Here is a 12,932-nt window from a genome sequence, read left to right on the forward strand (position 1 = left end):
CACGAATTTTCAATATGTAAAAAATGTCTGCAGGTCGATTTTTAGGAAAAAACAAAACAAGTAAAAAAACATTAAGTTCGGTCGGGCCAAACTTTTAATACCCTCCACCTTAGGGTAAAAGAAACATTAGAAAAAATGTGGCAAAAACCATTAAAATGCCGAATATCGGGAGGTACCGTTATATGGGGGCTATACCAAAACGTGGACCCATACATGCAATGTTTCGCCACCGGAGCTGGAACCTATTATGACCAAAAAATACCAATTTTCAGACAAATCCGTGAAAAAATGTGGCAAAAATCATCAAATTACTAAAAATCGGGAGGTACCGTTATATGGGGGCTATACCAAATCATAGACCCATACATGCAATGTTTCGTCACCGGAGCTGGAACCCATTATGACCAACAAATACCAATTTTCAGACAAATCCGTGAAAAAATGTGGCAAAAACCATCAAAATACCGAATATCGGAAGGTACCGTTATATGGGGGCTATACCAAATCATGGACCCATACATGCAATGTTTCGCCACCGGAGCTGGAAACCATTATGACCCACAAATACCAATTTTTAGACAAATCCGTGAAAAAAGTGGTAAAAAAAGCTAAAATACCGAATATCGGGAGGTACCTTTATATGGGGGCTATACCACAACGTGGACCTATACATGCCGTGTTTTGCCACACGCTCAGGGACCCGTTATGACCTACAAATACCAATTTTCAGACAAATCCGTAAAAAATGTGGCATTAATCATCCAAATATCGAATGTCGGGAGGTACCGTTATATGGGGAATATACCAGAACGTGGACCGATATATCTCATTTTCAATACCAACCACCCTAGACACACTGCAAATTGCTCTGCTAAATTTTGGCGCTCTACGTCAAATAATGTGGGCTGTATCGTGATTTCAACAGACAGACAGACGGACAGACAGACAGACAGACGGACGTCGTTAAATCGACTTAGAATTTTATGTTGATTATGAATATATATACTTTATGGGGTCTAAGACGAATAAGGATGTTACAAACGGAATGACCCGGGATATACCCTCCTTTCCAAGGTGGAGGTTATAATAAAACAATAGCATGGTCTATTAAGAACTATGAGAGCCATGTTTAATAGGAGGGCATTGTGAAAGTACGGTGGCGTATGATGAATATTTCATGTCAATCATACGCACAAATCTTCATTATTAAAAAAAAAAATCCGCAGATCGATTTTCTAACAAAAAAAATCTGGAAAATTTAAAATTAACAGGTTAAAAAGCAGTCGGCTTAGCCGACAGATGTATACCCTCATACCAATGTTCGATTACTTAAATATATTTTCACTTGTGTTATGATTACTCAAATTGCTGAACTTCTATAGAGTAGGTTCCGAAGGAATCGTCCATTTCGTATCGGCCCTAAATAAATAAGGTATAAATATTGCGACGTGCCAGGTTTCGACGATAATGGTTACTTCCTTTACTTTGAATGAGATAAGTGATAATTTTTATATATGATGTCAAAATGCGAGTGAGATACCGTCAGATATAGTTGACGGAACTATTCCATTTTCATAATTCTTCTAATACAGACAAGAATATTGATATGGGCAGAATGAGAAGAGAATCGAACATTTATATCCAATTTTATGCGAAATCATAATTTCCATATTCATCTCAGGTTTCTGGTTAAGAGAGATATATTTAGGTATAGCAAGTTGTAAAGAATCGCTGAGTTTTTTTTTTTTTTTTTTGCAATTTATTGTAGATAAAAGTATTGAAAATTGTGACCTTTCGTGGGTTAGGTACCAGAAGGGGTTCGCAGATACAGGATAAGATAAAAACCTGCAACAATGTCGAACGCCATAATTTTTACATTTTTTTAAATTGAATGAAATTTTTTTACTGAATGAAAACAAAAATGTGTCGGAAATAGCATCAAATTTTAGAATACGTTTAGATTTGTTCGAATTGGTCACCTTTGGCACGAATTATGGCCTTCAAACGAACAATGAAACTGTCACACGCTGGCAGAATGTTGTTCTGCGGTATTTTGGCCCATTCTCGGCGAAGCGCTTGCTTGAGGTGATGGACACTTTGGCATCTTTTAGTGCCAACCTTGCTTTCCAAAATACTCCAGACACAATATTCCAACGGATTGGTATCCGGAGATTTTGGTGGCTATTGTGCGCTGGAAATGAAGCGAGGATCCTCATATTGTAACCATTCTTGGGTGACGCGTGCTGAGTGCTATGGTGCTGAGTTCTGTTGGAATGTCCAAGGTCTGCGGCACAAAATGTTTGCATGCCCAAGGCTTTAATACACCCTCCAGAATATTTTCGCGATAATATCCGGCATTTATTCTGATGCCACGATCGATTAATACGAGCGGAGAGCGACCATCGGCCGTTATGGCGGCTCACACCATCACCATGACCGGCGCTTGAGTTCTGTTGACCAACCGAAGGTGCACATTTTCAGCTGACCTCTTTAGCAAGTAAACACCATCATTTTGTTTGTTTAAAAACTGCTGCACAAGGAATGTTTTCTCATCGGAGAAAACCAAATTTGGCAGCTCAGCACTTTCGGCCAAGCGAAGCAACTCTTTAGCTCTTTTGAGTCTATTTTCATTATATTGTGGTGTAATTTCATCGGCTTTACCCCGAGCTCATTTTTCAATATTTGCCGAATGGAATATTGCGATATGTTCAGCTCACGAGCCATTTTTCGGCCAGAGAGAGTGGACCGATATATCCCATCTTCACAGAAGTTCTTGTGTTAGTAAAATTGTGTGAACCGGAGAACCGGGTGTTTATTTCGGATTTAATGATCGTTTTGGTTATTAAAAACTTAAACCCTTTTGGAAGAGTTACCAGAAGGAGTGAACCGATATATTCAATTTTCACACCAGTCCTAGCGTTACTAATAATATTGTGATGGGTGTAATTTGAAGACAATCGGACTCTTACATAACATCTTATTAGAGTTATAATTTTTCAAAATGTTGCGAAAATGGACAATATCGATCCACTCCATCAAGCACCTCACCCACAAAGGGCCACAATTTTGCATAATTATAACTTTGATAAAATGTGATGTTAGAGTCCGACTGTCTTCAAATACAATTTACATCACAATATTTTTATTGATCCAAGTGAAGATGGAATATATGGGTCCACTCCTTTTGGTACCACCCCCCACAAAGAGCCAACATTTTTAACAAACACATGAAACTCATAAAAAGCGAAATTAACAACCGATTCCATTCAGACTTGAACCATCTCATTATTTCCGTCAACACAAGTTCTGTTATAAAGATGGTAGAGATCACACCATTTCTTCTGGCATCTCTCCCACATACGGTTCAAGATTTTGAAAAAAAAAAACATTTAAAGAAAGCGAAATAAAAATCCAAATCCATCCGTCTTCCTAAACTTCCACACACACAAACATTTTTGCTAAGAGAAGATCTGTTGTGAATATGATATACATCTGCCAAACTCTTCTGGTGCCTCACCCACAAAGGTTCACAATCTTCAATATTTATAACTGTCATAATTTGCGAAACATATCAGCGATTATTTAAAACTTCCTATGTCTAAATATTTCTCTTAACCAAAAAATCTGATATGAATATATTATTTATCGAAATTTAAGATTTCGCATAAAATTGGATATAAATGTTCGGTTTCCTTCAAATTTTGCAACATACCAATATTTTTATCTGTATTAGATGTTGTATGAAAATATACTACTTCGGTCCGCTATATCTGTTGCCTCATGCATATTTCCACATTTTCCAAATATTTCCACATATCTCATATAAAGTATTGGAAGTAGTCAATATAGTCCAAATCTGGTACGTTGTAATATTTTTATATTGGCCAACTGCTTCGGAACCTTCCTCCATAAAGGGTCAACAGTTTAAATAATCATAACATAGGGCTGGGAGTATAAATCTGTCGGCAAAACCGACTGATCCTACAGGGTTGCCCATATTCGACGGACCCCTTTTAAAAAAAATCGACGAGGCTTGTCCGCAGGCAACATTCTTTGCGTCAATTGAAATTTGTACGGGAACAAATGCAAATCAATGCGAATAATCCGTTGTAAAGTGGACCGAGCCATGCCCAACTGCTGAGAACGGCGTTTTTGGGATGTTCTTGGGGACCTCTCAACACTTCTCGGCCGATCGCCTTGGTCGACTTTTATATGGCCTCTTCGGATTAGAAAAAGCCTTACCAGTCGACAATTTTTCGTATAAACGCTTAATGGTGTTCTTAGAAGGCGCACTTCTCACATTTGTTAATGTTTTAAAAGCACGTTGAGTTTTCATAATTGACTTCTTCTGTTGAATGTAAATTTCAACTATTTCAGAGCGCTCGCGTGGCCTGTATTGGTTCATGGTAAAAATCTGCTTGGACTGACGCTTCAAATGCGGTATGTCATTAAGCGATGTGACATCCCTGTCAAAAGTTATGGCGTTGCCAGTTGGGTCCGTCGAATATGGGCAACCCTGTATTTTACTTCTTTTAATACCCTACACCACAAGGTGGTCAGGGTATTATGCCTTTGTGCATTTGTTTGTAACAGGCAAAAGGAAACTAGATAGAGCCATAGTTCCTTTTGATGATCTGCATAGAATCACATTCTGAGTCGATTTATGCATGTCCGTCCATCCGTCTGTCCATGTATTTTTGTAGACAAAGAACAGTTCGCATTTATTGTCCTATCCAGATGAAATTTTGCACAAATCATTTGTTTGGCCCAAGGGCGAACCCTATTGAAATTGAAGATAATCGGTCAAAATTTAGATATAGCTCCCATATACATCTTCGCCCGATTTGCCTTTTATTGTGCACCAAACATGTAATATCCGTCCGAATTGTATGGAATTTTGCACGTACGATCATATAAGTATGCCAAATTTGATCGAAATCGGTTCAGATATAGCTATAGCTCCCATATATATTGTACATCCTATTTGCTATTTTTGTCCTCCCCAGCCGTAATATGCACTCTTTAACAACAATATTTGGGGAAATATATCAAATACAGCTCAGAAATACTTTTGCTAAATTTTATCGAGATCGGTTCAGATTTGGATATAGCTCCCATATATAACTTCGTCCCATTTACCTTGGATTGTGCACTAATCGTCTAATATTTGCCCAAACTGGATGAAATTTGGCACTAACGACCAATTGAGTCTAGAAGCTAGTATGTCAAATTTGGTGAAGATCGGTTCAGATATAGATATAGCTCCCATATATACTGTTCATCCAGTTTGTCATGTTTGTTACCCACAGCCGTAATATACACTCCGTAACAACGATATTCAGGGAAATATCTTAAATACAGCTCAGAAATATCTTTGCCAAATTTTATCGAGATCGTTTCCGATTTGGACATATCTCCCATATATATTTTTATCCGATTTCAAATTAATTGTGCACCAAATGGTCAATACAAGTCCGAATTTAAAAGATACAAATGCTTCGGCATATTTAGTTCTTTGAACTTTAAATTATAATTATAATCATAGCGTGTATGATTGAATTCTTCCATAAAAACTTTAATTATTATGCGCAGCTCTACTAAATTAGCAAAGTGGTGTAGGGTATCATAAAGCCGGCCCCGCCCGACTTTAAGACTTTCTTTACTGGTTCTACATAAAGAAAACATCGAACAGGTATTTTCGCATCGAAATTGATTTTTAGTTAGTCGACCCTTCAAATTTTGATATCACATGTATATTGTATTCCCTTTTCAATTTTTTTTTTCAAATTTTCATTTCATGGTGAATAAAATCCCAAAATGCCTATCAAATGGTAACACTATCATTATTGTGTCTGCTCTGCATCCACCCAAATGCACGCACACACACACACTCATTTGCATATGTGTGTTAACTGCTCACACATTTACAGTAACTAATTCACATGGAGTGTGTGTGCTTGCGAGAGATTTTCAAATTTCTATTAGAAAACTTTCTACATGAGTGATATTCAACAAGGCTATGAGCGAGCGAGCGAACGAACGCACGAGGAATGACGATATCACCGCAAGAAACACTATCAGCGTGGCGGTGGTAAAGTCACGGTGATGACGACAATATTGGATTTCGTGCAAAGTGTTATGGGGAGTGTTCAAGGTATCCGCAATATATTCATTCAGTCATTCACTGTGGCAGTCTTCCACTCTGGCACCGAGTCAGTCAGTCATTCATTCATTGATGCCACCAACCGTTAAATAATGGGAATAGCAACGCAACGCACAACCTCTATCAATGACAACTACACACAGACACCTACAACTGCACACACACACACACACACACTAATATACACCTGGAACACCCTGGGCAAATGTTTCTATCAATCTATCTCCTCCTTCTCTTCGCAAATTGATAACCTAACGCCATAATGGGTGTGATTGTAATTTTGTAACCGTATCTGCGATTGCTTGGTTTTTGGTCATATTCCGGCGAGTGTGAAATATGCAACGCCAGCTCCGCGTTATCATCGACGACGACGATGACATCGCCACCATCACCATGGCCATTCCCATCATCAGCAACACTCGAAGGACACAAATCTGATGACAGTATTTTTAAAATGACCTCGAAATCGATGACAAACAATAAAAAAGGCGCGCAATCTGGGCGATGATAACTTTAGTTGTGTTCAAAGAGAGAGAGAGAGTGTGTATGTGTGAGAGTGCTGCCTGTCCGTCTGTGTGTTTGTGTGCGAGTTACTATTCCAGAGGCCAGTAAATCATCTTTCATTTCATTTCTGTGCGGCTTAATTGGAACCATAATGAGAACATCATTTGACCATGAATGAAGAAGATACGCGCGTTCTTGCTTTTTTGTGGTAGCTGTGCTCCGTAGTTTTGTGTGTGTGAGAGAGAGTGTGGGTGGGTACGGTAGTTAGAAGCTTCATTCATTGTGCGTTGTCGGTGTTTCTCTTTTCCGTTTTTTTTTTTTTTTGCCAAATGACATTATATTTTTCCAAAATGGGCCAGTCCCTTAAAGATTAAATGACATTGATTTCATTCAACTCTTTTGGCATTTAATTAATCACTTTCCGAAAATGGCGGTCATTTGCATGGCCAAATTAAATGTCTTAGTTAGGAATGTGGGTGTTTGAATTTACGTGGGCTAAACGAATGATTTTCGTTTGATTTGAACAGGAGCTTCTTTAAAATGTAAAACGCAATAGTTTTAGTATGGCGGAGTTCTGTTACTTAAAAGCTTTTTTAAATTAATAATTAAAAAAGGGAAATAGCAGTTTTCACTGACTATATCTATCTATCTATCTATATATATATATATATATATATATATATATATATATATATATATATATATATATATATATATATATATATATATATATATTGTTGTATTAGTTACTACGCTTATAACTCAGGCATGGCTGGATTTTGACAATTCGTACAATTTCGGAATGGCGTGCTGGCAAAAAAATGATATTGAATGGTGATCTTTCATGTCTTAAAGGTTTTTTTTTTAAGCTAGATAGAACTTTAAGTTGTAAAAAGTAACACAAAAAATTAAATTTTGATGAATTTTTTTTATTTGTTTCAGTATACTCTGACAAATCATCATGAATAGACTCACGCTTGAACAACGCTACGAAATTATCAAAATTTACTTTGAATATCAGGCTCTAGAGCAGTTGGCAAATGACCAGTTGTTTTATCGCAAAATTGTGTTCAGCCATGAGGCGCATTTTTGGCTTAACGGGTTTGTTAATAAGAAAAATTGCCATATATGGAGTGAGACCAATCCACAAACGACTCTACAGAGTTACATCCAGAAAAATTCACCGTATGGCGCGGTTTTCACGCTGGTGGCATCATCGGACCTTATTTCTTCAAAAATGAGGCCGAAACTCGCGTTACGGTCGATGGTGATCGTTACCTCACCAAGATCAATGATTTTTTGTTTAAAAATATGGATGACATTGATCCAGAGGATATGTGGTTTCAACAGGATGGCGCTACGTGCCATACTGCGAACGCAACCATCGACTAATTGAAATCAGTGAAATACCGAATGTAAAGGGTGCAAAGATAGTAGAACGAATTGGACAACTATAGTTATATTCTTCCAGAAATTACACCTTAACTTTCAAGATACCTTTAATCGCTTTTGCAGGTCGTGATATGGGTCATAGCCCCCGGATAAGTGTACAACATTTCAAGTATATTATTAATTTTAATCATATTTTTCATATTAATTTCGGCAAATGTTGGTAATTTGATCACGTTTTGTTATAAGCTGTTTTCGTGGTCTTTGAACTACAATATTCCTAGGAAGTTAGGATATATCAGTTTCGTTTAGGTATAATAATACCACTAAAAATTCGTCCTTTTGCATATTTTTGTTATAATTTCTACCGAATTATCTGTAACTTGACATTTAAAATTTTCGGTATTGTGAAATCAATACCAGAAATAACTGGCTACTATTGGTTCCCCATTAGGCATAGCCCCATTCATCAATTGACCACCATCTTACAGATAATTGTCCACATAGGCATTAATTTTTAGTATAGTAATCACATTTGTACCCCCAAGTCCACTTTCCCAACCAATGTGTGGTCAGAAAAGAAAAGTTTGTATTCTATTGAATTTGTAACCCCCAAGAGAATAATAGTTGGTAATGTAAATTTGGGATGTACGTCCATATGCAATTAACAAACTAGGACTCATTCAGTCGGAAATTGTGGCAGAAACATAAAAGTACGAGTATTAGAAAGTAGCACGAGGACCGAACATTTGTTTAATCATCATTGAATTATACTATGATTAAAAATATGGACTTTATCGGGCCTCCAATGCACAATTTTAATGACAAAAAAATTAGTTCCCACTTTACGGTAAAATAGTATTTATCTTTAACTTAAAAAACCGACAGTATTATGATTCTTGTCATGAATATTTATTTCTATTTAGAAATTATTATGGATTCATTTCTTATAATAACAATTGCGTCGCTTACATAAGTCAGAACTGTGAACTTATTATGCTTTAAAAAATATGCATTAGAGACTAAAAGTACGGGCTGGCAACGCGGACCGGGTCAGCTAGTATATATTAAAAAGTAGTAAAATAACAAACTAAATGACCTGAATTAACGCCCAGACGAAACGGTTGAAGCTAGAATCTTGAAGTCGTGCACTAGTAGGCCCTGATTTGTTGCGTAAGCGTGTGACAAGGCTGAGTTTTTTGGAAATATATTGTATCAGACAAACGGAATGAGCTAGAATGAGCTATTCTGAAATTGAGAATAAGAATAACTGATGGAGTTCCGGATAGATGTAGAAAAGGGTTTTTGAAAATTCTAACATTACTGTTACAAAAAGTTCTAAAATAGTGCTACATTTCTAAAATCGTACCAGAGGAGCTAACAATTTTAAATTTGGTGCAAAAAAAACTACTAAATAGTACTACATTTGGTACAATTTGCTATTGAGTGAACAGATAGTGCTTGAAATGTGTCATACCTGAACGTGTTAGAAGGCGTCGCAATGCTATATATTTTCAAAAAATGCTATATATTTTACGATTGGCCACTAATGTCATAATTACAGACAAAGACCAGTAAAAAAGTCTAAAAGTCGGGCGGGGCCGACATTATGATACCCTACACACATTTTCATATATATGGTTGAGCTTCACATAACAAATAAATGTTTTTATTGGGGAATTCGCGGGTATTAATTCATACCAACATTGATTATAATTTAAATTTAAAGTCCAAAGGAACTAATATTTGAGAGAATCGATTTCTACCAAATTTACCGAGGCATTTGTGCCTTCCAATTCGAGCTTATATGTTAATATATTTGGTGTACAATTAATTAGGAATCGTATAAAGATATATATATCAAATCTGAACCGATTTCGATAAAATTTGTCGAAGGTATTTCTGAGCTGTGTTTCATATATTTCCCCGAATATCGTTGTTAAGGAGTGCAAATTACGGCTGCGGAAGACAAAAAATAAGAAATCAGATGAGCAATATATATGGGAGCTATAGCTATATGTGAACCTATTTCGATCATATTTGACATAGTTATTTCCAAGCTAAATTTGGTCGTATGTGCAAAATGCCATACTATTTGGGGTGATATTATACGTTTGGTGCTCAATGAAAAGGCAAATCGGACGAAGATATATATGGGAGCTATATCTAAATTTAGACCGATTATCTCCAATTTCAAGAGGGTTCGTCCTTGGAGAACAAATATAACAAATCAGATGAACAATATATATGGCAACTTTATCTATATCTTAAGCGATTTTCACCAAATTTGACATAGTTGTTTCTAAGCTCAAATTGGTCGTAAGTGCTTAATTCTATCCCGCTTGGGCTAATATTACACGTTTGGTGCACAATTAAATGCAAATCGGACGAAGATATATGGGAGCTATATCGAAATCTGAACCGATCTCAATAATATTTGGCAAAGGTATTTCTGAGCTGTATTTGATATATTTTCCCAAATATCGTTGTTATAGAGACCATATTATGGTTGCGGAGGACAAAAAATAACAAATCGGGTGAGTATATATGAGAGCTATAGCTATATATGAACCGATTTCGATCATATTTCGCATTATGATTTCCAGGCTAATTTTTATATTACACGTTTGATGCACAATAAAAGGCAAATCGGACGATTATATATTTGGGTGCTATATCTAAATTTTGACCACAATTTCAAAAGGGTTCGTCCTTGGTTCAAACGAATTACGGACAGACTCAGAATGTGATTCATCGTAGGGAAGTATGGGTCTATCTCATTTCCTTTTGTGCATTTCCAAGTGAGACATAATGCCCTGACCACTTTGTGGTGTAGGCTATAAACTTCGGAATGTCTGTCAAGTACATATTACTTGTCTGTAATTAAGATATTAAGGGCTAATCGTAAAATTTATAGCATTTTCTGATAAAAGGATTACTTTTGCGCCACCTTGTTTATGTAGGTGGTTTCGGAAATGCGTACCATAATTGTACGAAAAGTACTGAATGGTACTACATTGGGTATTGTGTGAAAGAACATAGAGAAAATGCCAAAATTTGAAATTTGGATTACCGATGGTATCCGTGTTTGAGATTTGGCGGTGGTTTGATTTGTACGAAAAGTACTAAATGGTACAAAATTTGATATTTGGTGAAGGAATAGGGCTGGAATTGTGAAATGTTTATATTGAGGTCCTGTTAGTATATGGAAATGAGATATGCAGGTGGTCCTATAATTGTACGAAAAAAAATCCTAAATTTATTGTTGGGTGAGAGAATAGAGAGGAAATTCAGAAATACCCATTACGGACTTCAAATACGAAATTCGAAATAATTCCGGTAAATAATGTCGCTAAAGTCATTAAAATGCCGAGTATCCGGAGGTACCGTTGTATGGCGGCTATACGAAAACGTGGACCGACATTGCCCATTTACGAACTTAACCTGCCCACTGGTAAACTAAGCATGTATGCAAAATTTTAGCCTTCTCTCAATTTATTCGAAAGTGATTGGAACAGACAGACGGACATCGCTACAGGGTCTATTATGAATATTTCGAGGAGTTCCAAATGGAATGACAAAGCTAATATACCCTCCATATAATGGTGGAGGGTATAATAAAGCGTTAATAGAGAGAAGTATAGCTATTACGGAAAGGATTTTAGCAAACTTGTACTAGAAGTTGATAGGATCTTTGTCTGAGAAGTACGTTAGAGTTTCTATCTCCCAAACTGTCAAATAGTAGGTGCTCAATTGTCTCTACCTCTTCTTCATCTTCAATAAACATCTATTAATTAATCTTTTATCTTTCAGTTATTCACTAAACTGGGATTCCTTTGTGGTAAGTACTTAAATAGATCCTATAAGAGACGCTGAAGAGAACTTAAGTATTAACTAAAAGCGCTCTCGTAAATAAAAACTTCATTATATTTGTAATAGTTAATTAGCCGTATTTATATACACCAGATTTTTTTTTATTTATTTTTTTTTTTTTTTTTTGTAAAACCTTGTACTAAGTGTTATTAGTAATGAAGAGTTTAACCAATTAAATTATGTTTAGTCCGATTTAATATTAAATATATTACTCAAAATATCACTTTAATTGGAGAAATACTATGGATTGCATTGATGTAAATATAAAATCTAATAAAACTACGGATCTTGCTTTGCCTTATGTTGAAGGCAAAACATAATTGACAAAGGATTATTAGACAAAGAAAATTAGGCCTTAAATGTAATTTTTGATTCTAAGTTCTTACAATTTACAATGCCGTTATATTACTTCCCCTACGCACCACGTAGATTTCTTCTCATTTCCCCCCCGTAATCTTTAACAAATGCAAATAAACCGAAATTTCGTATTCAAAAATGTTTTCAAATTTAAGACTCAAAAGTACCTTTTGCGTCCAGCAGCAGGAGGCTGTAGCCACCCAGACAATATCACAATTTTCGCAGCGCATTAAAACTTTAATCTGTTTAGAAAACACTCAAATGTCATTTTAATTACTTAACTAAATAATGGTGGACTTGTTTCGTTATTTTTTTGTCATCTCCTCAGTGTGTCTTGGGTTAGACGACTTCTTGGGAAAAATAAATAATGCTGGGCAAAAAAAAACAAAGTGAAAGAGAAAGAGCAATGATGTTGCGTTGCTTTCTAAGGAAATGGTAACACTGTTGGTTTTACGCAACCAACAGAATGACAAACGCACAGGGCCACACAAAAACAACAGCAGCAGCAACAACAACACCTAAATATTCAAATGAGCTAACCTGCCCTGTCTACCTTTCATGGCTGAGTAAAAGGTCCTTTAATAATATGTATTTCTGTGGGCTTATGCCGTTGCTCACTTCATAGGTAGGGTAAGGTTTGCCATTT

The 12,932-nt window shown here is 36.2% G+C and overlaps 1 protein-coding gene across 1 annotated transcript in view; it reads left to right on the forward strand.

Annotated features, from left to right (window-relative positions):
• LOC101890202 (uncharacterized) overlaps positions 1 to 12,932 on the forward strand; it is a 172,908-nt gene that overhangs the window by 110,730 nt on the left and 49,246 nt on the right. The window contains exon 3 of the mRNA XM_059119592.1: positions 11,870 to 11,897. The gene's annotated coding sequence lies outside the window, so the exon portion shown is untranslated. The remainder of the gene's footprint in view (positions 1 to 11,869; positions 11,898 to 12,932) is intronic.

Source organism: Musca domestica, unplaced genomic scaffold (assembly GCF_030504385.1).
Source record: "Musca domestica strain aabys unplaced genomic scaffold, Musca_domestica.polishedcontigs.V.1.1 1, whole genome shotgun sequence".
NCBI classification, from domain to species: Eukaryota; Metazoa; Arthropoda; class Insecta; order Diptera; family Muscidae; genus Musca; species Musca domestica.